A 24,952-nucleotide genomic window follows, 5' to 3' on the forward strand; every position below is an offset into this window, starting at 1 on the left:
ATGTTATTGTTTCCATCTGTTTACTTGTTTCCATCTGTGTAATTTTGCTTCAATTCATAGCTACTCACCAGTCGCATTTAAACATGTCAAACGTTAACACAATAGCTCTGCTACTGAAGTTTAATGCCACACTTAACTTTTGAATCATTGAAATGTATGCATATATTTTAGATGTGTAAAGGCCTCTTTATAGCAACATATGCGTAATACAATATCACTGCAGTATATTTAATAAGATTATTTAACATTGACAGTAATTCAATATCTTGATGTTACTCTGTTTTGCAGTAAGGAAGTGTGCTGTGAGTCCCACAGGAGACAGGCTGTACATCACCAGCTACGGGCCGCACAAGCTTCTCACCCTGGCCAGGGATGGCACACTCCTGGCTACATACTCAGACACAGCACTAGGTGTCCCAACTGGTCTACATGTGACCCCTGCAGGCCAGGTGCTGGTTTGTAGATTCTGGTCCCACACTGTACAACAGGTGGGCTGGGAGGGAGAGAGTAAGCTGGCTACTCTTGCTACTCAGAAGGATGGCATGAGGTGGCCATGGTCAGTCTGCTACAGCAGCACAACATCCTCCATCATTGTGGGACAGGACTGTGACGACAACATCCTGGTGTTCAGAGTGGAATAGTGTGTACATGTATGTATTAGTTGTTGAAATTAGTGATTAGTATTTTAATTACAATGTGTTGTTTAGCATTCGAACATAGTAGTGTGTGATGTTACAATACAACATTGTTTGTGTAGTTAAAGATACAAATAATTTATGTGCACATATTGTTATCTGATTATACAATGTGAGGGTTTTTGTTGGAACATTAGATTTAATGCATATTATGTTATTGTTGTCATAACATTTGTGTAATTATGGTCCTAAAATTTAATTCTTGTAAACTTCGCATGAAAAAAACAAAGCATTTCAACTGAAAATTTAATATTTGTACAAAGATGCACATGTACATAGCAACTGAGGCTATTTTTAGACTTTCATTTCTATAAAACATGCCATGTAAGAAATGTATATGGATGAATATTTTTTAAATAAAATATGAAATTGTTTAAGTAATCTTTGGAGGAGTATATATTGATATTTTACGCAATGTTTACAGAAAGGTAACACTTGATGTGAGATTTATTAATTTGCCATATTTTATGATGTTGAACATGTCTTATTGATTTTTATTACATTTACATAAATGTGTGTGAGTCCTAAATATACATACAAGAAATAAATCAAGCTATTCTGCTGCTCCAGTTGCTGCTGAGTCGGGACAACGATGCCGAGGATGTGGGGGACAAGCATGACGCAGAAGGTAAAAGAGACGCTTTGTCAGGCCTTTTCTTGGTCACTTTGGGAAAAAATGCAATTTTGGGATTTTTTATTTGTTTCGTGCTAAAAGTCCATTGATTTGGGAAAACACATTTAATATAAGTATTTATAATACTTCAAATTATAGGAATAAAATCCTATTATAATAGTTATAAACTTTGTTAGATCTAATTGAAACATAATTGAGATAAGATTTTCATAAGGAACAGCATATAACAGCAGACCCATAAATACTCAAGGAAAAGCCCTGCTTGTGTATTTCCTGTTTATTAAGATGAGGTGGAAAAGAATGATATGAATTAACAAAAGGTAAAATATCCTTTTAAATTGTTTGTTTATTGTAAAATCATATATATTCGTCCGCATGTTATTTCGTGGTTAAAAAAAGACTTTCATGGACGTGGTAGTTAATGCATGACTTTCTCAGTTTGAAAACAATAAATATGGAATTTGTGTAAGTTATTTTCCAGTGTGTTTGTATTTAATTTGTGGATCGTTTAACCGTTAAAATCAATAAAAAATAATGTCCCGCGAATAATTGTGTTTTTGCAGTGTATAAATAAGTGAAGTGGACGAGAATGATATGATATGATTTCACAGAAGGTAAAATGGCGTCTATTCTTGTGTATATCGTGTTTTCAGTACAACTTATTTTACTTGATGATCAATAACTCAAACCCTTCTCCAGCTCTATGCTTTCCAACTTACCGATACAGACACCTCAGAAACACAACACCGCAATAATTTCTGTCATCCCTATGCAGGCCTTGAGTTTTTGTAAAGCTGTGAGATATTTAATTAAACCTATTTGATTGGCATCTATTCCATCTAATGCCGTATAGAGTCTGTTTGCGAGGAGGTGTTAAGTTTTCATTGTGTATACAGTGTTGTTTTTTTAGTCATAACAGGCCCAATCACAAAGGAGCATGATTTACATAAAACCACCATTTTTCACGGGATATTATGCGTTCTTGTTAGTTTCATGGAATAAATGCGTTTTGCTTCATGGAGTTAACGAGTGTTGAAAAGTGTAAAGAAAAATAATTAAATTGGAAAATTTGTATGGGAAAATAATAAAAACAAGCAAATCCGTTGAATTGATAGCACACGCCAATATGTTTCTGGACACAAAAGTATTATATTTGACACTCAAAACAACAATGTTTCAAGATACAAAGGGCCAAAACTCCTTTATTAACAGATGGTGTACACTGCCATTTGGCGTGCATCATCCTCTTATCCATATATATTCATGTTTCAATAAAATCTGCCGAAGCACTTCAAAAAAATGGCTCCGGACACACAAAAAGCATTTTCAAGATACAAAGGGCCATAACTCTATTATTAACTGATGGTGTACAATGCCATTTGGCGTGGATCATCCTCTTATCCATATGCATACTCATACCAAGTTTAAATGAAATCCGCCAAAGCACTTACAAGATATGGCTCCGGACAGACGGGCGGACGGACGGAAAGACACAAAACAGTATCCCTCCGCCTATGGCAGGGGATAATAAAAAGTACAGAATCTCGTATTGAGCAACTCTAAACTCACAAATTCGCACTGAAAGAAACTTAAACACGTTTAAATAATATTATATTTCTTCTACGATATAGCATATAAGATGTTTACAGTATATTTACTGTATTCTGTTATATAAGTTAATATTATTTGCTCTTGAAAGCCCTTTATAAATCTAAGCACCGACAATGGAAGCCATATGTCTTATCAGGCATTATTATAATAATTTTCATTGTTCAAACATTTCTACGTAAAAGATCAATCTGAAGTTTGGCATACACATTGAGGATAGATGAAAAATGATAAGGAAGTGCATATTTTTTGCGTTTTAAACAGTTCAGGTTGTCTTATAGGTTACATTATACTAAATAATAGTTTCATGTAGGGCTGTACTCTCTAAAAAAAATCATATTTTACTCGAAGCCATGTTTTACACTTTAGACTGGTGTTCTGGCTTTATCTCTTGGATATATTGGAAGGGAAAGAAAAGGTGCTCACTGCTTAATCCCTGACATATGATAAAGTTAGAGACTTAAGTACAAGTCTGACCTGAAAACAGTTACATTGCACTAGAAAATGACCGGAAATTTTAAGGTGCAAAAGAAGTAGAGTTTGATTTGAGTAAAGTTAATGTTTGGTTTTAACATGACATATCTTTTTTATTGCTTAAATTGATTCAGCTTAGAATGAACTTTCAGAAAAAGTATGGTTATGGTGGTCTCTATGTTCTAAATGTTGCATTTATTTTCTCTTAAATTTGTCGCTTTTACATTGAATTATATAGGGAAATCATTTAGTATATTGTGGCTTTTAATTAATTTAGCTTACACTAACAAGGGAGAGAACTGTCAATATGTACCAGCAGTGAGTTGTTGCCATTAAATTGTTTCATATTTTATTAATTTGTAATATTTCTTACAACTTTTATGACATGATGGCTTACTTTGGAACTGTTGTCTAGTGTGAATTTAAACAGAGTTTAACACCAAAGACCTGTAAAGGCATGGTAAAAATGGTGTGTGTGTTTTTGTAACTTTGGGAATACATTACTATGAAGTTGTTGCCTCCCATTTATTATTATCCCCCGCCATAGGTGGATAGATATTGTTTTGGCGGTGTCTGTCCGTCTGTCTTTCCGTCCGTCCATTCGTTCGGAGCCATATCTTGGAAGTGCTTTAGCGGATTGCATTGAAACTTGGTATGAGTATATATATTGATAAGAGAATGATGCACGCCAAACGGCATTGTACACCATATGCAAATAACAGAGTTATGGCCCTTTGTATTTCGAAAAAATGCTTTTTTGAGTGATAAATATAACACTTTTGTGTCCAGAAGCATATTCGCCGGGATATCAATTGGACGAATTTGCTTGTTGAAACTTGTATTAACAGTAAAACCTCTGTTAAACAATTGTAAAAGTTAACCGATAATGATTATGAGTACAATAAACAATTTATTATTTTTAACTAGATGATTGTCATTTCTTTTTTGCTGTTATGCAGGAAAAAAACTGGCTAAAAACATCAATGAGCCACACTGTGAAATAATAGGGCTTAATGCATGTGCTTAGATTGTAGTCCCAGATTAGCCTGTGCAGTCTGCACAGGCTACTTAGGGACAACACTTACCTCTTTAAAGGTATGTTTTGTTGAAAATAAGTATCTTCTTTTGTGAAAATCCAGTATCGTCAGAAAGTGTCCTCCATGATTTGCTTATGTGGATTTCACATGCTAATCTGGGACGAAAGTTTCTAGTATTGATGAGCGACAATTTGGCTTATTCAATTACACTGAAAGTAAAGTAAGAATAATAATTATGAATTTACAGGTTATTAAAGCATTAGCCAACACTTTTAATGTTTTAATACGAAATGATTTAATTGCATTAATTTTCATTAATTGCTATTTAGGACAAGGCACCAATGAAATGCCAAATTAGAAATTCAGATAATTATGTTTTGCTGTTGAAAACCTTCACATGCAATCAAGAGGCATATATGTAGTGTATTATACATTGTAATATAAAAATGTATTACAAGTTCATATCCCCCACTCTAGTGTTGTTGTTTTCAGGAGAGCACCAGCATTGATATCAAGTTTGCCAAGCAACAGCACAAGTCCGGCCTGCAGGAGCCCAAATACAGATCCATCCTTTCCCTCCCCTGATCCCTAGCTCCTCCCACTGGACCTCCGGCCTCAAAGGGTCAGCATCATAAAACAAGTCTGTTCTGCAATAAATCCTCAGCACGTAAAGTTTTCAAGCGCTGTTATGAACAACCAAAATGTCCGTGTCGAGATTTCCCCAAGCAAGCCCGAGTAGTTTTGTTAAGCTCTAGTGCCCGAGTGGGATGAGTGTTACAGAAGCGAAACGTTATAGCAGTACTTATGGTAACGCTAATAGTGAACGCTAACAGTTAGTTCTCGCTGTGGACATCACGAAGAATCTCACGAAGAATTAAACGTTGAATAATTTGTTTCATTCTTTATAAGACAGCTATATATTCAGCGAGGAACGAGAGCAAATCAAGGAACAATCGAAACGATTCATTCAGAAGTGTATCTGCTGTAGATAGTTAGGACAGTAGTAGCGTTACGGACTGTCCTCAGTGCACAATATATTCATGTGGTGCGCCTCAGCGGCGAATTTCGCCCATTATTGAAAACAAGTTGCTAAAAGTAAACACGTCCGGTTTTGTTATGAGCACTTTGCACTCCGAGCCCAAAGGGCATTGCATTAAATTGAGACTAAAGAAGGCTAAAAAACATGACACCAGTTTTGTTGTATGAACCAGTACGCCCTTCGACTCTCAACTCGAAGTTAATCCGAACTCAAACTCGGCCCTTAACAATATCCGCGAGGCCAGCATATCAGCTCAGCTTCTGAGCTTCAGGTAAGACCTTACAGTGTTATTAACTTTGTCAAAGATTGGGCCTAAATTCAGCCCCATTCCTCAAAAAGTCTATTTTTATGTCCCCCACTATAGTTGTGGGGGACAAATTGTTTTTGCCCTGTCTGTTGGTCTGTCTGTTGGTCTGTCTGTTTGCGCCAACTTGAACATTTTGCAATAACTTTTGCTATTTTGAAGATAGCAACTTCATATTTGGCATGCATGTGTATCTCATGAAGCTGCACATTTTGAGTGGTGAAAGGTCAAGGTCATCCTTCAAGGTCAGAGGTCAAATATATATGGCCAAAATCGCTCATTATATGAATAATTTTGCAATATTGAAGATAGCAACTTGATATGTGGCATGCATGTGTATCTCATCGAGCTTCACATTTTGAGTGGTGCAAGGTCAAGGTCATCCTTCAAGGTCAGAGGTCAAATATATGTGGCCCAAATCGCTTATTTTATAAATACTTTTGCAATATTGAAGATAGCAACTTGATATTTGGCATGCATGTGCATCTCATGGAGCTGCACATTTTGAGTGGTGAAAGGTTAAGGTCAAGGTCATCCTTCAAGGTCAGAGGTCAAATATATATGGCCAAAATCGCTCATTATATGAATAATTTTGCAATATTGAAGATAGCAACTTGATATTTGGCATGCATGTGTATCTCATCGAGCTTCACATTTTGAGTGGTGAAAGGTCAAGGTCATCCTTCAAGGTCAGAGGTCAAATATATGTGGCCCAAATCGCTTATTTTATAAATACTTTTGCAATATTGAAGATAGCAACTTGATATTTGGCATGCATGTGTATCTCATGGAGCTGCACATTTTGAGTGGTGAAAGGTCAAGGTCATCCTTCACATGGTCAAGGTCTGTCATCCTTCAAAGTCAAACGTTATATAGGGGGGCATTGTGTTTCACAAACACATCTTGTTTTATAAATATTTACTGGTTAAAATTTACAATGCAATAGTTGCCATGAAAAGTGTTTGACATGTTGCAACAATGAGTTGCTTGCCTTATTAAGCTGTATAAGTTGAAACTTAGTACAATTAAAATACAAATAAAAAATTCTTAATTGTTAAGTATTTGTGTTCACGTATAACTGATTATGATTTTTATTTAAATTAGAAACCGGATGTTTGCAAAGACAAAATCACTATACTGCTTTCATATCCTTATGCACACACATTCAACGCCAGTGACTTAACTTTACATCTAAGGTCTGTCTTACAAAAACAATGGCATAAAATGTAGACATCAACTAGTTTCGGTTCAATATCACGTACATATAATAGATTTAATCAGAATAGGTTATAATTACTAGTATAATGGCCCCTGGTGGCAAGACATTATTGTGGATTATGACTTGTTCAGGCTGTCAAGCGGTCATACTTTTTCCTACTTTTTCCTACTATTTCCTACTTTTTCATCAGGATCCTACTTTTTCCTATTTTTTTAACAAATCTTCCTACTATTCCTACTTTTTCATTTTCAATGGAGATTTTTTTATAAGTGTTTTTTTAGTAAACTTGCAGGATGAATGAGTCTATGGCATGACTGTATCCCTGTTAATGTGCATTTATCTAGATGAGACCTGACAACCCATGCTGACTGTCTGCTAGCACCTCTTCAGGAGCATATATATTCATTTCTTATGTAACTTTTAAAATTATTGACAAGTTTTTTTTTGAAGTAACAATAGTGCCTTGTTCACTTCCTTAGCATTTGTACACTGCAGACTTCACTACCTTACACAGTTCCCAGTGATGCAAGAGCTGAGGGAACCCATTGTTTATTCCAGTTTTATTTTGTTTCCATTGACAACAATTTGACCAAACCTTATGCATGTTTACATGATATTGCTGTTTGGAATGTAGAGAAATAGAGATACATGTATTGTATGAGTGGTTATGTAATATGGAATTTATTACACAAGTTATTGGAAAAAAGATAAAACTGATGCTTTGCCGAGTTTTCATCATTTACAAATATAATGTAATAAATTCTGTATTACATGACAACGGATATGATGTTATATTGATATCATAGGTACATCATGTTTAGTAATTAAAGATAAATGCACAGAGCCTAAATGACCTGATACATTTTTATGCTCCCGGTAGGGTGGCATATTGCAGTTGTACTGTCAGTCCGTTTATCTGTTTGTCTGTGTGTATGTGTCCGTCCGAAAACTTTAATATGGGCCATAACTTTTGCAATATTGAAGATAGCAACTTGATATTTGGCATGCATGTGTATCTCATGAAGCTGCACATTTGAGTGGGGAAAGGTGAAGGTCATCCTTCAAGGTCAAAAGTTAAAAAATACAATCCAAGGGAAGTAATAAGCTTTAATAGGGAGATAATTTCTAAACCTGCCAAATGATATATTGAAATTTTATTTCAAAGCTGCGCAATAGTGGGCATTGTGTTTCGGACAAACACAATTCTTGTCTAATGATGCCATAGCTAGTGAGGTAACTTCAAGGTGTTAAAGCGAAGTATTAAAATTATTGAACGGCATTATTACACTCCCGCAAAGTCATCAATAATGTAAAAGCCATTATTTGAAACTGGAATAAACAATGTAGTGCAACTGTTTCATTGCCCAATCAATGCTGTCATAAAAGATGTCAGGTGATAAGGTCCTATCTCCGGTTGCATAATCTGCTCTGCAATGACCAGTCATTTTGAATGTAACTTAAGTCATTATAACTGCACCCTATTGTCAATTTAAAGTTTCACAATGTAGCTGTAGCAGAGCATTTACACTGCTTTATATACTAGTATTAATCTTGTACAACAAGTTGGTGTATCACTAAATAAATTTGGTCTTCTGCTTAAGGATATAACATGCACAATATAATTACCATTTTTATATCGATACACAGAAGACCTCTAACCACTTATTTGATGATACACCAAAATGAACAGCGTCTAATTACATGTATGCTTCTTTATCAGGGTAGCTTTGCTTGAAACTTAATTATCATAGATACACTATAAGTGCTAAAATTCCTAGTGGGAAAACAAAGTTTAACCCTTCATGGAAGGAGAAGTTGGACAACAGTGGAAAAACACTGGGATCATGGTGTAAGAGAGATACCGGCAATGAGTTTGCAAGATATTGTACTGTCTGAATGAAGTCCATCTTGTAGTAATTATGGTGCTTATCAACTTATAAGTCATACAGATGGATAAAAACACAAGGAAAACATGAAATACATGCATGATAATTCACAAAAGCGTTTGTTTGGAAGTGCCCAAAAGCCAAGCAGCTCTCAGGGTTGTGGGGATAAATCTATCTGTATGCAAGCACATCCATCACACAAGGAACAGGTACAAAAGGCTGAAATCTTCTGGGCCCTTAAGGTAGCTTCAAGTGGTATCCATACAGAACATGTGATGGCACTCCTGCTCTGTTTCAAGCTATGTTTTCTGGACCTGTGTCTAAAAAAATAAGTATTATGTATTCCTACTTTTGAGGGAAAAGTTCCTACTTTTTCCTACTTTTTTCCTACTTTTCTTGCAAAGTAGTTCCTATTTTTTCCTACTTTTTGAAAAAAGGTCACTTGACAGCCTGCTTGTTGTATTGTCTAATATTTAAAGTTGTTTAGTCACCCGTTATAAGTTGTGCACATTTAAATGTGTACATTCTCATATTTTAAGTTGTTTAGTGTCATGTTAAAAGTTGTATTGTTTTTACAGTCAAAATTGCCGAGTATCACATTTAAAATTATGTAGTCTTACATTTAAGTTGTTAATTCTCACATTTAAAGTTGTAAAGTTTCAAAATGAAAGTTTTTGTAGTCAAAACTATTAAGGGAGAAAGTCTCGCACTTAAAATTACTGAAGCCATGCCTGTTTTTTTTAAATTTATTTTTATGCCGCTGGTAGGGTGGCAAAATAGCAGTTGAACTGTCTGTGAGTTCTTCCGTCTGAAAACTTTAATATAGGCCATAACTTTTGCAATATTGAAAATCACAATTTGATATTTGGCATGCATGTGTATCTCATGGAGTCGAAAAATTTAAGTGGTGAAAGGTCAAAGTCATCCTTGAAGATAAAAGGTAAAAACTAACAAATCCAATGGAAGTAACACGCTTAAAAGGGAGATTTATGATTTATATTTATCATTTGGCAGGTAAAGATCATGTTAACAAGGGTAGTAATATTTTTATCCTGTCACATGCCTTTAAAACAGCCCGATAACCAGGTAACCTTATATCCCAAAAGATATTAGGCTAGATGACCACGTGACCTCGAATATCCGGCAGTTTCCGTCCGCGCATGCGCACGCCTGTACTATTTTCTATTTGTAAAATGTACTTGTTTTCAATTAAATAAATTACAACATACGTGTAAAGTACTGTTTGTTAAAAAATTATTATTTTAACAGCATAATTTCGTCTACGTGTATTGAATTAATAACGATTGACTCGATTTCTGTGTTGTTTAACAAGACGGAAGCTAGCCTAAGCATTTGCATGACGTGACGTCACAATGTTTTTGCTGTGGCGTGTTTTTTCCCATATTAAATATTTAAACACAACATGCTGGAAAACTATATATTTAAGAAACATTTCAACGAATGTTGTAAATGTGACAGGATAAATAGCCGATAACTTCCTCCGACTTGCCAGATAACCATTCTCCATCCACGTCACCAACCTTTTATTCTCTATGTAAAGGGGTGTAATCAAAAACAAAAATATATAATCAAAGCGGCGCAGTAGGGGCATTGTGTTTCTGACAAACACATCTCTTGTTAAAAAAAGTATTACACATTACTATGAACTGTACTTTACAATGTTTTTTTCGCGGTTTAAATCCCAAACAATTCAATATTAAGTTTTTTGGGCATAGCATATTGATGCAACGCTATTCTGAGTTCTTATTGGTGAAACATAAATTGCGATATTTTAAATATCAATGATAGACACAATGTTTGTCATTAAAAAGCAGGTGTGTAAAGTGTTTTGTTGCAGGGCAAATTCATTTGTCACTTAGTCTAAACCAATCGGGTTTTAGTTTACTTTATTATTTTTTTTCAGCAAACACTATAAGCTGCCAAGATAAAAACATCGTTGAAGTCTAAGTCGATGACAATCCTGATCCCTTCGCTTAAGTAATTGAGCACAAAAACGTCTTGCGTCAGAGTAGCAAGCCTCCAAACATCTTCTCCCATGTTGGCTACATCAACACTTCTTACAGTGGAGCCTTGGCGAGTTTGACTTCCATCCCAGCATCGATGTTGCTTAGTAACAATTCAATGCTGGGAATCGACAAATTGTTCCAGACGAGTCGCTTAAACAGAAACTATCTGATCCAACAGATAGAGCAGGCGTTGCGTGACTTATCCCTTATTGCGACTGACCTCGATAAGTTGCCCTGGAATAATTTGAACCTTATGCCAGTATGCAGTTGACACCATTTAACAACAGTTGTTGTTGAGAATTCCCGGGTTTGAGGTGGCAACTTTGGTGTCGGGACTCCATCTCTGTCTATGGCCCGGTCAAAGCAGCAGCAGCAGCAGCAATAAGGAAAACAAGTAGTATCTGAGCGGTGCTCTGGGATACGGGGTTTCATGTATGTGCTTAAAGTGTCATCCCAGATTAGCCTGTGCAGACTGCACATACATTAAGACATATTAAAGTGTCATCCCATATTAGCCTATGCAGACTGCACCTACATCAAGTCCTATTAAAGTGTCATCCCAGATTAGCCTGTGCAGACTGCACATACATTAAGTCCTATTAAAGTGTCATCCCAGATTAGCCTGTGCAGACTGCACATACATTAAGTCCTATTAAAGTGTCATCCCAGATTAGCCTGTACAGACTGCACATACATTAAGTCCTATTAAAGTGTCATCCAAGATTAGCCAGTGCAGACTGCACATACATTAAGTCCTATTAAAGTGTCATCCCAGATTAGCCTTTGCAGACTGCACATACATTAAGCCCAATTTTCCCAGAATGAGACTCGTATACTTCACTTTACATCAGTATTTTATGTGCCTGAAAAGTTCCTAGCATAAAATGGGAATTATGTGCTTTTGCATTGATCACACTTAATAAATGAAATGCAAATAGCACTTGATCTGATATCATTTTTAATCATAAAAGGTAAGGGCATTAAGTTTTGTATAATTTCAACCAAAATTCAGCCCCTGAACCAAAAGTTTATCCTTGCATAAAAATCTGCTTTAATAGAATTGTTAAATTATATTTAATTTTAGTAAAATAATTATGTAAAAGCCTGCAGCTCATTTTAAAAGTCTTTTCATCATTTATTTTCAATGTTTATTTAAATTCTTGGATTTTGTTTTAAGAGCCTGTTCCTACAGGAACCCATGCAATCATAGATCGGTACCTAGCTGAACAACAGGCTGTCTAGTCAGCTGGGCCCAGACGCCCAGTGACACTTCCTGGCCCAGGACCTTGGGGCAAATGCTCAACTATACCTACCCGCAGGGTGGAGCCACTCTGAACCTGGGGCTCCATACTTCTTGGCCAGGGGCCAAGATTACCTTGTCAATAAGGTACATGTAGGTTGGTAATGTACATGCAATTAACTATTTATAATGTGCAGTGTTTCACTCCAAATTTTAATTCAAACAGTTTGTGTTAAATATTGATAAAACTCTATCCTGGCTGCTAACTTAAACAAATCATTTATGTAAGTGTTAAATATTTATAATAGCCGCCATTTGTATTGCCTTGAAAGGGCTCAGTGGGGGGGAGGCGTACACATGTGTACTTGTATGTAATTCTCCCCGTCCTTTCTTTCATCCTTATGTCCGTCCCACCTTTCTAGTGTTGCACATAACTTATTATAATAATAAATATTGGTTCCAGAGGGACACAAAATGTTTGTGTCAAGTGTACAATATATAGAAGGCTATGTTTGTATCAAGTGTTTAGTTTAAAGCCCATTTGTACCAAGATCCTTCAAACATAATTTGTTTCTTAAATATTGTTTTCACTCAAACAACGTTGATTTACTTCTTATATAACTGATGCCATTTCAGAATGCAATTAAATTAATTTGTTTACAAGGACACATTCCTGGGTTGCCCTAAGGTCTTTCTATCTGTTCACAGAGGTCTTATGCTCACAAGTTCAAGCCCAGTAGCGATGTTCACATTATCAAACTCAGCATCTCAATAGGTAAGTCACCTTGCCATTGCAAAAGGGGCCACTTAGGCAAAGCATTCAGGAGACCCAGTCTTAATAGCCTAAACCTTGGATGCAATAAAGCTTTCACAAATACCTAATAGGTATAACCCACTACAAACTGGGGTTTCTGCTCTTCAATAATTTTACCAGTTTATCTAATCTTAGTTTAATGTTCAGCCACAAACTACAGCAAACAATTTCTCAGCAGGTACCAACATATCTGATTCTTTCACTCTTTACAAAATCAGTTTCCATATCAACTATTAATATGGTTCTTAAACTAACATTTAATTACAAAGAGGGATCAGTAATGTTCGTACCTTTTAGTTTCGGGGGGTATATAGGAGTGAACTTGTAGGTCTGTCTGTCCGTCTGTTTGTCGGTCTGTCTGTATTAAGTGTACGCTCTCTAATACAAGTTGTTGTCATCCAATCTTCACCAAACTTAGTCAGAAGTTGTATCTAGATGATCTCTAGGCCAAGTTTGAACATTGGCCATGAGGGCCAAAAACAAGGTCACGGAGTCACTTAGTGCGTTTTACACATTCAGTTTGGTGTCCGCTCTCTATTTCGATTACTTATCATCCGCTCTTCACCACACTTGGTCAGACGTTTTATATAGATGATCTCTAGGCCATGATCTAACATGGACCATGCCGGTCCAAAAACTAGGTCATGGGGTCACTTTACACATTCAGTTTGGTCTCCGCTCTCCATTTCAAGCACTTATCATCCGCTCTTCAACAAACTTGGGCGGAAGTTTTATTTAGATGATCTCTAGGCCATGTTTGAACATGGGCCATGCTGTGCGAAAAACTAGGTCACGGGGTCATGGGTGCGTTTTACACATTCAGCATGGTGTTCCCTATTTCAAGTTATTTTTATCCGCTCTTCAGGTGGGGGTGTTCGTAACGTCTGTGACAAAGCTCTAGTTTTTTTAAAGTTAATATCTTATTGAGAGAGTATTAATTGTGTTGCCAGGGTTGAACCTACATTTTGATGCTTGATAATTTTTATGAAATGCTAGTTAATTCTCAAAAATAGTTGTCTTAATTGACACATGACATACTTAATTGCAGAAACCCTGATATCAAAGCGTTGAGCTTGTTCTTGAAGCATTTGCACCAGCAACAGTCATCATATCGAGTTACTGGCTTCTCTATGGTGTGGAACCCTCCGTCTATGAACATCATAACAGAACATGAACCAGTGGCAGTCATCATCTCAAGATTCTGGTGTATCCATGGTGCAGGACCCTCGTTCTGTAAAGGTCATGCAGAGCGAACCTCAGGTGAGTGTTCAAGTCGTGTGCATGTTTTTACCATGCCTCCAAGTTCACAGATGTGTAGGTGCATGTAGATTTACCTGTGTCCGTCCATATGTGCATCCAGCTGTTGAATTTTTATGTCAAGTCTAAACTCGAAAAGTATTGCTTCTAGTGTGAATAAAACAAAGATATTGCCAAACTGTGAACTTGCCTACTTGTGTATTTTGGTGCTTTTTCTTTTACATAAGTGGAATTTTGAGACAAAAGTAAAATGTGGGTGCATGGTGGCAAACCCTTTTTACTACTTCTCAAAAGATATTTGAGTCCAATCGCAAAATGTATCTTCATCAAATGTTAATCCAAATTGTTTGGTAATAAAATGGTCATACTTCAATATAAATATGTATTATCAATTATTATTTTATAAATAGTCTCAGGACCTTCATTTCCTCTATGGATTCAAATCAGATTAGTTGTAAAACATTGAAATACCAAGTCATGTGCTTGTTCTTGTTTTTTTTCATCGGTATCAAAAATAAAATGAAATACTGGCGTTTACAGTAACAAGTATTTCTTGTTTTCAGATGCCATTTGATAAAATCAAACCATTCAATCAGAAACACAGCCTGTTGCAGCAGTTGTTACCATATTGACCCCAGTCAAACCTAAGAAGTCCATAGATAAATACTTTCTTAGATGTGCTAGTCTTTACGTACCTCCTGGTTTGTTCAGCACTTACTCTGACTCTTTGAATTTAATGACGGATGAAAATGAATGACCTTGTTCAGTTCGAAATGACACATCACAACAATTCAAGTGGAAAGCCAGAAAGTCATGTCAACAGCCACATTTAATATGTGTAACAGCCAAGTTGTTTTCAAAGAAAAACAATATTTTACATTTTATTTTTTATTTGACCAATGTTTCATGGGAATTATGATGCTGTCAGTCTCTTTATGTTGAAAGTTTTGGTTAAAAATAGCATGTTAATTTTTTTTTTAAAGCACACATATTGCATTTATATCCAATGTATTTGTCTGTATAATGAATTTTTCACTACATATTTTGATCCTTATAATGGTAAATGTATGGGAAAAACAATTTTATCAAAGATATTCTAAGATTGTCAAGTCTGTTTAAATGATGCTGGTAACTTTGACAAAATTGAAAAAAGGAGTATTTTCATATTATAAGATATGTTTCAGTTGTCTGTTTTTACCCGTAATATAGATAAGCTAATTTAATGAATTGTTCACAAAGGTTTATAACTTTTACGCTTCAGCTTTTTCTGTCTTTTAATCCTTCCGAAAACAATACTAGTAAATTTGCTGATTTGGGTCGGTATTCGATCATGAATCTTGTTTAGTAGCATACTATTTCATTGGAATAATAATACATTCTGGGAAAAATTATTTAATCTAACTAAAATTATTGATTCTGTAAATACCACTTTGTTGATTTCAATGGATATTGTTTGTAAAATTAATATAGTATGACTATTGCGTGTTTGGGAAAGCTTTTAATGAAACTGAGTATTATAAAAAACAAAAAAACAAATAAAGAGTTTTATGAAAATTGTCAAAACTTATTATTGTTAATTTGTGTTGTTAGATCATAGATGTGTATGCTCACAATTGTTAAACTTTGTTTTTGGACACAATAGTTTATTATGCGTATCCTCTTTAATAAGTGAGTAACTTAATCAAGATTTATTGATCACTGTATATATTCTGTAGGTATATTTTGCCATTTATACATAAAGCAACTGTAGAACAATTGTATTTTAAATGTAAATTATTCTTGTATTGTTGCCATTTGTATAATATAAACTAACTGTTTACCTTAGTTTGTAAAAACCTTTGTAAAAAAACATTTCCTGTGTGAATGCTCATATATATATTAAACTGTTAAAATAATGCACAGTACCAGAAAAAATAGTCAATTACACAGTAAGGGAAAGTGTTGTCATATGCTAACAATTGTATAAAATTGCAATTGTCTCTATTTGTAATAATAGAGAGCAATATTATTTGCTTAAAAAATAAAGATGTCTGCTTTGTCAATTAATAATTGTGTTTACATCTCAACATAACACGTAAATACATTAAAGTCTAAAAGGATTTTTTGGAATAAACACTTAAATAAATATATGTGCGTGTATACGCTGATAAAAAAAATTTACATTTCATTTAGTTTTGTAACAGCGCATTTGACCTTTCACGTTGACTTGCTGTCAGTGCAGTGCCTTCATTAGGGTCATTTTTATGCTCCTGGTAGGGTGGCATATAGCAGTTGAACTGTCCGTCAGTATTTCAGTCTGTCCTTTTGTCCGAAAAAAACTTAAACATTGGCCATTACTTTTTGAATATTGAAGATAGCAACTTGATATTTGGCATGCATGTGCATCTCATGAAGCTGATCATATTGAGTGGTGAAAGGTGATGGTCAAGGTCATCCTTCAAAGTCAAATGTCAAATTTATGGCGTCTGTCCGTCCGTCCAAAACTTTAACATTGGCCATAACTTGTTCAATATTAAAGATAGCAACTTGATATTTGGCAGCCATGTGTATCTCATGGAGCTACACCTTTTGAGTGGTAAAAGGTCAAGGTCATCCTTGAAGGTCAAAAGTCAAAAAAATAATCAAAGTGGCGTTCCTATGAAGCTGCACATTGTGAGTGGTTCAAGGTCAAGGTCATCAGTCAAGGTCATCCTTCAAGGTCAAAGGTCAAAAAAATAATCCAAAGCGGCGTTCTCATGAAGCTGCACATTGTGAGTGGTGTGAGTTCAAGGTCAAGGCCAACCGTCAAGGTCATCCTTCAAGGTCAAAAGTAAAAAAAATTCAAAGCGGCGTCCTCATGAAGCTGCACATTTTGAGTGGTGGACGTTCAAGGTCATGGTCATTCTTCAATGTCAAAGGTAAAAAAAAATCAAAGCGGCGCAATAGGGGGCATACTGTGTTTCTGACGAACACATCTCTTGTTTGTAAATATCCCACTGTTTAAGATCAGCAAATGTTTTAAGACCAGATTTCCTTAAACTTGGGGGTGTTATTATTTTACTTTTATTGAATGCATGAAACATGTGTGTTCCGTTGCTGAATAGCTCAACATAGCTTGATGTGTGTAGATTGTGTGACAAATGTTGATCAAATTGTTACATAGAAAAAAACACAATCTTAGTTAACTTGTATGTGTTAATTACCAAACACAAATATAAGTATTTTGTAACAATATAAGTATTGTCTTTATTTGAAATACAGAATGAAATGCAATTTTAAAATCATGTCTTTATATGTTCATCTTCTCCAAATAAGCATTTTGAATAAGCAAATATAATATCTCTATGGAAAGTATCCGTAGGCCCCATGCAATCGCTTGTGTACCTCATATTGATCAGGGTCTTTCTAAATTACTTCATGATTGTTTATCCCTGTCTGAATTGTGTAAATAGCTTCAACATCGTGAGATAACTGTTAAGAGGATTTCAATATTAAAAGTTAAATAGTATCTTAGCTGTAACCGTACATATGTAACCGTACATCTGTTGAATTTATTTTAACATGTTTATATGTTGTGGCTCACTGAGTTTTATATTGTTTATAATCTTGCGTACTTTAATTGTGTTTTATAAGACAAACATCATTATACTGATTATGTTGTTTTTGTCCAACATTTCTATGTATACAAGTTGTATGTAAATAATTAAATATGTTTATGTTGATGATATGTATTTCCCAATCTAAGTTTGATGTTGAACTCTCAATAAACGACATGTTTTGCCAATTAAATCCCGAATGATTGTCTTGTCACTTATATATATAACTTTCCTCTATTGAACCTGGGGAGCTCATTTTGTTTTATTTTGACTGTCATTCCGTCTGTTAGTCTGTTAGTCCTCCAGCACACTTTTATCTCATGCGTAATTTACTATATCATTCATTGACAACAATACAAAGTATAAAATCTCCATAGGAATAATGAAACTCCGGAGGCGGTATCCGAAAAAACAGTACTTACACCCGCTTATCTCTTACCTAAGACAAGCGACTAATTGCCTATACGACACAGAGAAATTCCAACGACATACCATGAACCATTAACATAATTAATACTAAAACACAGTTTTGGAAATGTCTATATCAATCATGTGGGATTTCCATTGTTTTTAAGTTTGTTCATGTAACTACATGTAAAATATAACAGTAAACAAATGAGAAATGTATGGGAAAACACTGTCATGCCAAGATGTAAGCTTTCAGTATATAAATACCCTTATGCTGCTTAATTTATGCTTTTTATTGTACTATTGGTGAAATAACTCGCTTAATAATGGTTATTTAATGAATATGTTAAATCAGTGGGAACGTTCTTAAAACTATACTCATTCAATTCTATTAATATTTGATTTAATACTGTCTATAGTACACTTGCTATACAGGTAAAAGTAAATAAGTTAACAACCTTGAAAATAAAGAGGGCAGCTACCACAACTTACAAATATCTTTTTAAAAAATCTTATTACAAGGATTATTACTGTTCAACAAATAGGTCTGTTTAGGCTGTATTATACATTTTCTAACACGGTTTTATGCTATTTGTATATGACCCGGAACCTACCCACATATACATAACATCAATATAAACTGCCTTATTTATTTTCAAGTGTAAGCACACAAGCTAAAAATATTTTAATATTTTAATACATTTTAATAACCCACTTAAAATGAACATGGCCCGTGTTTCAGACTGACAAAACACACATGCACAATCTTATAAACTCACGTAAAGCCGTCAGATATAACTTTGAGGAGACTTAAGTTAGCAAAACATTGACACCACTTGCAGAAAGATAAGCATAATATGTCGAACTGACTTCTTACAACACAACATCTGTATTGACTGGCAGTTTGTATAGGACCATATGACCACTTCCGGGTGAAATAATGGGCTTAATAATGTTCAATATAGGCTCATCGTACTTCATGTATAGCGATTTTGTATTTAAAGGGACTTTTACAACTTTGTGGTATAGGTTGAAACATATTTACAAGTACACTGTAAATCAGATAGCGAAATAACACAATTGACACATGATCATAATGAACAAACATATGCGTGTATGAGAAATAATTATAATAAATTGATAAAACAAGAAAAAGTAACACGGCAAAGCATTATGATTATTTGAAGGGCTTCTGTTTCTTTATGTTATGAATACAATGTTTTATTTTTTGTAAAAGTTCGGATGAACAAGCTTTTACAGTAACAGTCTGTTTTAATCTAAAGGTAAGGGGTTCAAGCCCAGGTAGGAATAACGATTATGTCGGTGTTTTTGTTAAATTAAAATTTGTCTTTTAGCTCCACTGGCAAAAGCTCCGAGGGGCTTATGTCATGGTCCTGTGTCCGTCATGCGTGCGTCCGTGCGTTCACTTTTCCTTTAAACATCTACTCCTAAACTATTGGTCCAATTCTGATAAAATTTCTCAGGAATGTTCCTGGGGTGAACCTCTTTCAAATTTGTTCAAATCTTGCCCCTGAGGTTAAATTTGACCCTGGCGCGGGGGTCACAAAATTAAAAATTTGCTTATATAAGGCCTATTTTGTGAAAATTTTCAAATCTTTCGTCCATATCCATTGGGCTTAGGGCTCTCAAATTTGGTATGTAAAGACATCTAATAGTCCCTACCAAATTTGTTCAAATTATGCCCATGGGATCAAATTTGACCCTGCCCCGGGGGTCTCAAAATTAAACATATGCTTATATTGGGTCTATTTTGTGAAAACTTAACAAATCTTATCGTCCATAACCATTGGGCCTAGGGCTATCAAACGGCTGCACAAGAACGGAAACGGCTGCAATAGAGCGGGAACGGCTGCAATAGAACGGTAACGGCTGCACCAGAACGGAACGGCTGCATAAGAACGGGAACGGCTGCACTAGAACGGAAAAGGCTGCACTAGAACGGGAACGGCTGCAATAGAACGGGAACGGCTGCACTAGAACGGAACGTCGGCACCAGAACGGAACGGCAGGGACGTTAAAAGACAGAAACAGAAGTAGATGCTCGTTTCCTAACTGCTTGTTGTGTAAATTTATATGATTTATGTTTTCAAAAATAAAGAAATGAAAACAGTGAGATCTAAAATTATTTAAACTTTTAAAACCTTTAATAATAATAATAACAAGAAAGAACTGGGATGTCGGACAAAATGTAACTATATTATATTCTTATACATTTGTTGTTTCATGTTGGTATATTTTGAGAAGTATACATAAATTAAGTCTCACTGTTTTCATTTCTTTATTTTTGAAGACATCTATTCACAGACTAATAACATTTTAATAAACTAATAACTACCTGGTTGATAGAAAGGACACAGTATTTACCGACGGCACGAAACCGTTACATTGGTGTCAGAAGTGGGATGCTAATATACTTTTAGCATCTCAGAACTTTTATTTTTCGTCACCACGGGGAAAACAGCAAGGGACAGAAACGGGAACGGCCTGACGAGAACGGGAACGGCCTGACAAAAACGGGAACGGCCTGACGAAAACGGGAACGGCCTGACGAAAACGGATACAATATGACCCAGAAAAGACACTGATTTTCGAAAGAATTTGCATTTGGAAGGATTCAGTTTGAGATGAGCCTTTCTTAACCGTTCGAAAACGTTTTCACAGCTACTTATATGGACAGAAAATACTTGTCAGGACTGACAACGCTGCCGTGAGCTGGTTAAGATCGTTAAAATCACCAACTGGACAAGTCACACGATGGCTTCAAGAACTCAATACATATGACTTAACAGTAGAACATAGAGCCGGAACAAGCCACAACAATGCCGATGCTTTGTCCAGAAGACCATGCAAGTCATGCAAGCACCAACAAGATAATCAAGAAGCGATGATAGATAAAATTGAATCGACTGATGAAATAATTAGAGCTGTTACAAGAAGTAACGTGGCTGCACAGTCAACAGAACTTAAGAGAGCAGCATATCTCATTGATGGTTGGACACATGCAGACATCGCTTACAGTCAACTGAGTATGGACTGGTTGAAAGATTTAACAGAACACTTCTTGCTATGCTGCGGTCATATTGTCAAGACGAACCAGCCTGTTGGGACGTCTATCTGCAACACGTATGTATGGCATATCGCTCTTCCCCTCAAAGTAGCACATCCGTCACCCCTAACAAGATGGTATTTGGCAAGGATATTCGTCTTCCGTTGCAAGCAGTAGTAGGTGTACCAGAAGAGGACACACCGGAAACAAGTGTAGATGACTATGTTAGTCTGCTGAAAAAAGAAAATTAAAGGTTGTCATGAAATTGCAAGAAGTCACCTGAAGGTTGCAGCTCTATATCAAAAGAAGCACTATGACAGCAATGTAAAGAAGAAGAAGTTTTTCCCAGGACAGGTTGTGTGGTTGCATGATCCATCAAGAAAAGTTGGTATAAGCACTAAACTAGCCGTGAAATGGAAAGGACCATTTCTTGTCACAAGGATGATAGACGAACTCATTTGCAAAGTAAAGCAGTCGTCAAGAAAGGCTCCAAAAGCATATCATGTTGACAGATTATATCCTTATACAGGGACTTGCATTCCAAGTTGGATAAAGAAGGTCCAGCTGCAAAATTTAATTGAAAATAATTAACATTGTTAACACAACTGACCTGAACTGTTTATACTGTAAATGTATGAATAAACTTTTAAAAAAAAATGTGTTAAACTTTTAACTATGGTGGAGACCCTGTGCGTCTGGTATCGATATGTGCCTGTCTATCAAACTATTTACAAATTAATATGTTGTATACAAAAAAAAAAGGCTGTGCATGGATTGTCAAAGATAAATTTAACATTTTAAATATTGTTACATTGGATTGTTGGTTACCATGTGTCTATTGTTCAAGTCGGTATTTCAGGGAAAAATGCTGGTTGTGTGAAGCCTACTTTCCCGACAGGAAGTCACTAAATGTCCACCTGATCTCTTCAGCCCATCGACGACTTTCTGTGATGTGCGCTTGGTGTGAGGGGAAAGAGAACGTTTACACCCGTATAGCGGATCTGGAATCACATGTGAAAAAAGTCCACCGAGAGGTAACAATAAGCAAGGACCAGTTCACCAGGGCGAATGGGTTTTACTTCGCCAAGTATCCTGAGGACTACGCTAAAGTAGTTGACAACATCAACCCTTACGACTCCAAGGCGGCCTATGAAGCGAGAAAAGCCATGAGAAGTTGGAGCGATACATTTTCGGACAAGCAAGCTAGGGGAGATCAATGGACGGCCGGTTGGAGGAAAGGATTGGAGATTTTAAGAGGTATGGCAAAGAAGAGGGAATCCAGGGAGCGAAGCGTGTCGCGAGACAAGAGGACTGTGGTTGAGAAATCGGCAAGAACTGAAAGACAAGTGGAACGGGAAGATAGAAGTTCGGTTGCTCAGTTGGAACAAGGCACAAGCTCGAAAGTAGCAGCTGAAGAAGACAGGCCAAAAGAAACTGAAAAGGGACTAAAACGTAGGAGGCAAGAGTCGGAAGGGGATCAAGACTTTGATCACAGGGACAACATAGAGTTGGGTGAAGAAGCGGTTTCGGAGAGAAATATGGGCCCAGATCGAGACAGGGTTGTTTCTCCAAGTGGTGAGATATCTTCCTCCTCCTCCTCCTCCTCATCTTCCTCTTCAGCATCGTCCTGTAGCTCATCCGTGCTGGGTTCAAGCAGCAGCTTAAAGGACAGAGCCTTCCGGATTCTAAAGAAGGGCTGTATGCCCATGTGTCCGCCTGCAAAAAGGGATTGGTCATTGGTCAATGAATTCTCCATGGAAGCGAACAACCAACAGATTGTATGGCCGCCAGCAAATTGGAAGAAGATGACCCCTGATCAGAAACTCATGGCCCATGAGTATGTGGCCATCTTTCTTGAGCGTGTGGAGAGCACCAACTTCCCAACCTTGTCCAGGAGAGCCCTCTTGGACAAGTACAACTTCATGTCCCTCGAAGCTGAGGGTAAGCCGACAGTGGAAGAAGGAGAGGCAGAGAAGATGGACTCAAAAATTAGGTATTATAACTTTAATTACCTCAAGGCCATCGTAAATGGGGAAGTGGAGGAGAGTCGCGTGGCAGAGGGTATTGTTCGGGGACTTGAACTTGCTGATAGGTGGAAGGACACAGATATTATAACTGAAAAACTGGATGAGGCAAACATTAAAATACGTGTGGGTGCATAAGAGTTGTCTGATGTGTGTTATTTGCAGACTGAGAATAGTTACATTGTTTTTCAATTGTTCATGTTGCTATGCAATTTGTCTGATGTGTGTTATTTGCAGACTGAGAATAGTTACATTGTTTTTCAATTGTTCATGTTGCTATGCAATTTGTCCGATGTGTGTTATTTGCAGACTGAGAATAGTTACATTGTTTTTCAATTGTTCATGTTGCTATGCAATTTGTCTGATGTGTGTTATTTGCAGACTGAGAATAGTTACATTGTTTTTCAATTGTTCATGTTGCTATGCAATCTGTATGATCTCGTTGCATAAATGTTTAAAGTGCTCATTTGTTATTTTATTGGACATAATCCAGGAGGATTATTTTAATAAAGTGGGGGGAAGTGTAATATAATGGACTACAAGTAATCCTAAGCAAAACTAATAATAAGGTTTCATAACATGTTTCATTATCTAGGATATGGGCAAAGACCTACTCACCGAATGTTGACAGATTCTGACAGTTCGTTGAATTACATGACATATGCATGTTGAACAGTTTACTGAGGTTTCATGCATATATCATTTTATCTACATCTTAATCCTTATAATCCTTAAATGTTACTCACAACTTTAGTTATTAATCCTCGTTCCTATGATTGTAATTCCATAAAGAATAACACTTCCTTGTCACTCATAAACAGTGTCGACCATGCTTGTGACGTCATAAAAAGATATTTGTGATTTTAGCAAAAGACTGCGCCATATAGTTTATGGTTACAGTAAACTATGTCTTATTGTATTAATGTTAACGATTTGCTACTGTTTTATATCAAGTTATTGTCATTTGATTGATAAGCATAGATATAACATTTGGAACTATTTCCTGATGTGCGGAAGCGTTTTGAAGAGTTCATTTGGCGCGCATATTTGATTGGATGACAGTGGTTCAAATCGGCGATTCAAGCATTCTGATTGGTCGGAGCTGTCGCATAACCGTTTACGGAGTCTGAGGAATTGTATCAAGGGGCATCCATATAAAAGACGCGCCGCAGACGACTTAGGACACATTCAACTTTTCGGCCACACAAGATCTAAAATTATTTAAACTTTTAAAACCTTTAATAATAATAATAACAAGAAAGAACTGGGGTGTCGGACAAAATGTAACTATATTATATTCTTATACATTTGTTGTTTCATGTTGGTATATTTTGAGAAGTATAAATAAATTAATTCTCACTGTTTTCATTTCTTTATTCTTGAAGACATCTATTCACAGACTAATAACATTTTAATAAACTAATAACTACCTGGTTGATAGAAAGGACACAGTATTTACCGACGGCACGAAACCGTTACATTGACGTCATTACACTTCTGACACCAATGTAACGGTTTCGTGCCGTCGGTAAATACTGTTTCCTTTCTATCAACCAGGTAGTTATAGTTTATTAAAATATTATTAGTCTGTGAATAGATGTCTTCAAGAATAAAGAAATGAAAACAGTGAGACTTAATTTATTT

General features: G+C 35.9%; 1 long non-coding RNA gene across 4 annotated transcripts; it reads left to right on the forward strand.

Annotated features, from left to right (window-relative positions):
* The first annotated feature begins 491 nt into the window (after positions 1 to 491).
* On the forward strand, positions 492 to 14,234 carry LOC127856393 (uncharacterized). 4 transcript variants are annotated; one of them, XR_008038013.1, is made up of 7 exons: positions 492 to 650; positions 1,266 to 1,323; positions 4,941 to 5,758; positions 10,821 to 11,355; positions 12,101 to 12,320; positions 12,872 to 12,938; positions 14,026 to 14,234. It is a non-coding gene; the product is annotated as an uncharacterized LOC127856393 (long non-coding RNA). The 4 variants fall into 4 exon arrangements; XR_008038011.1 differs by having other exon boundaries at positions 12,116 to 12,320; XR_008038010.1 differs by having other exon boundaries at positions 10,821 to 12,320.
* The last annotated feature ends 10,718 nt before the right edge of the window (positions 14,235 to 24,952 follow it).

This window comes from Dreissena polymorpha, chromosome 13, assembly GCF_020536995.1.
Source record: "Dreissena polymorpha isolate Duluth1 chromosome 13, UMN_Dpol_1.0, whole genome shotgun sequence".
In the NCBI taxonomy this organism is placed as follows: domain Eukaryota; kingdom Metazoa; phylum Mollusca; class Bivalvia; order Myida; family Dreissenidae; genus Dreissena; species Dreissena polymorpha.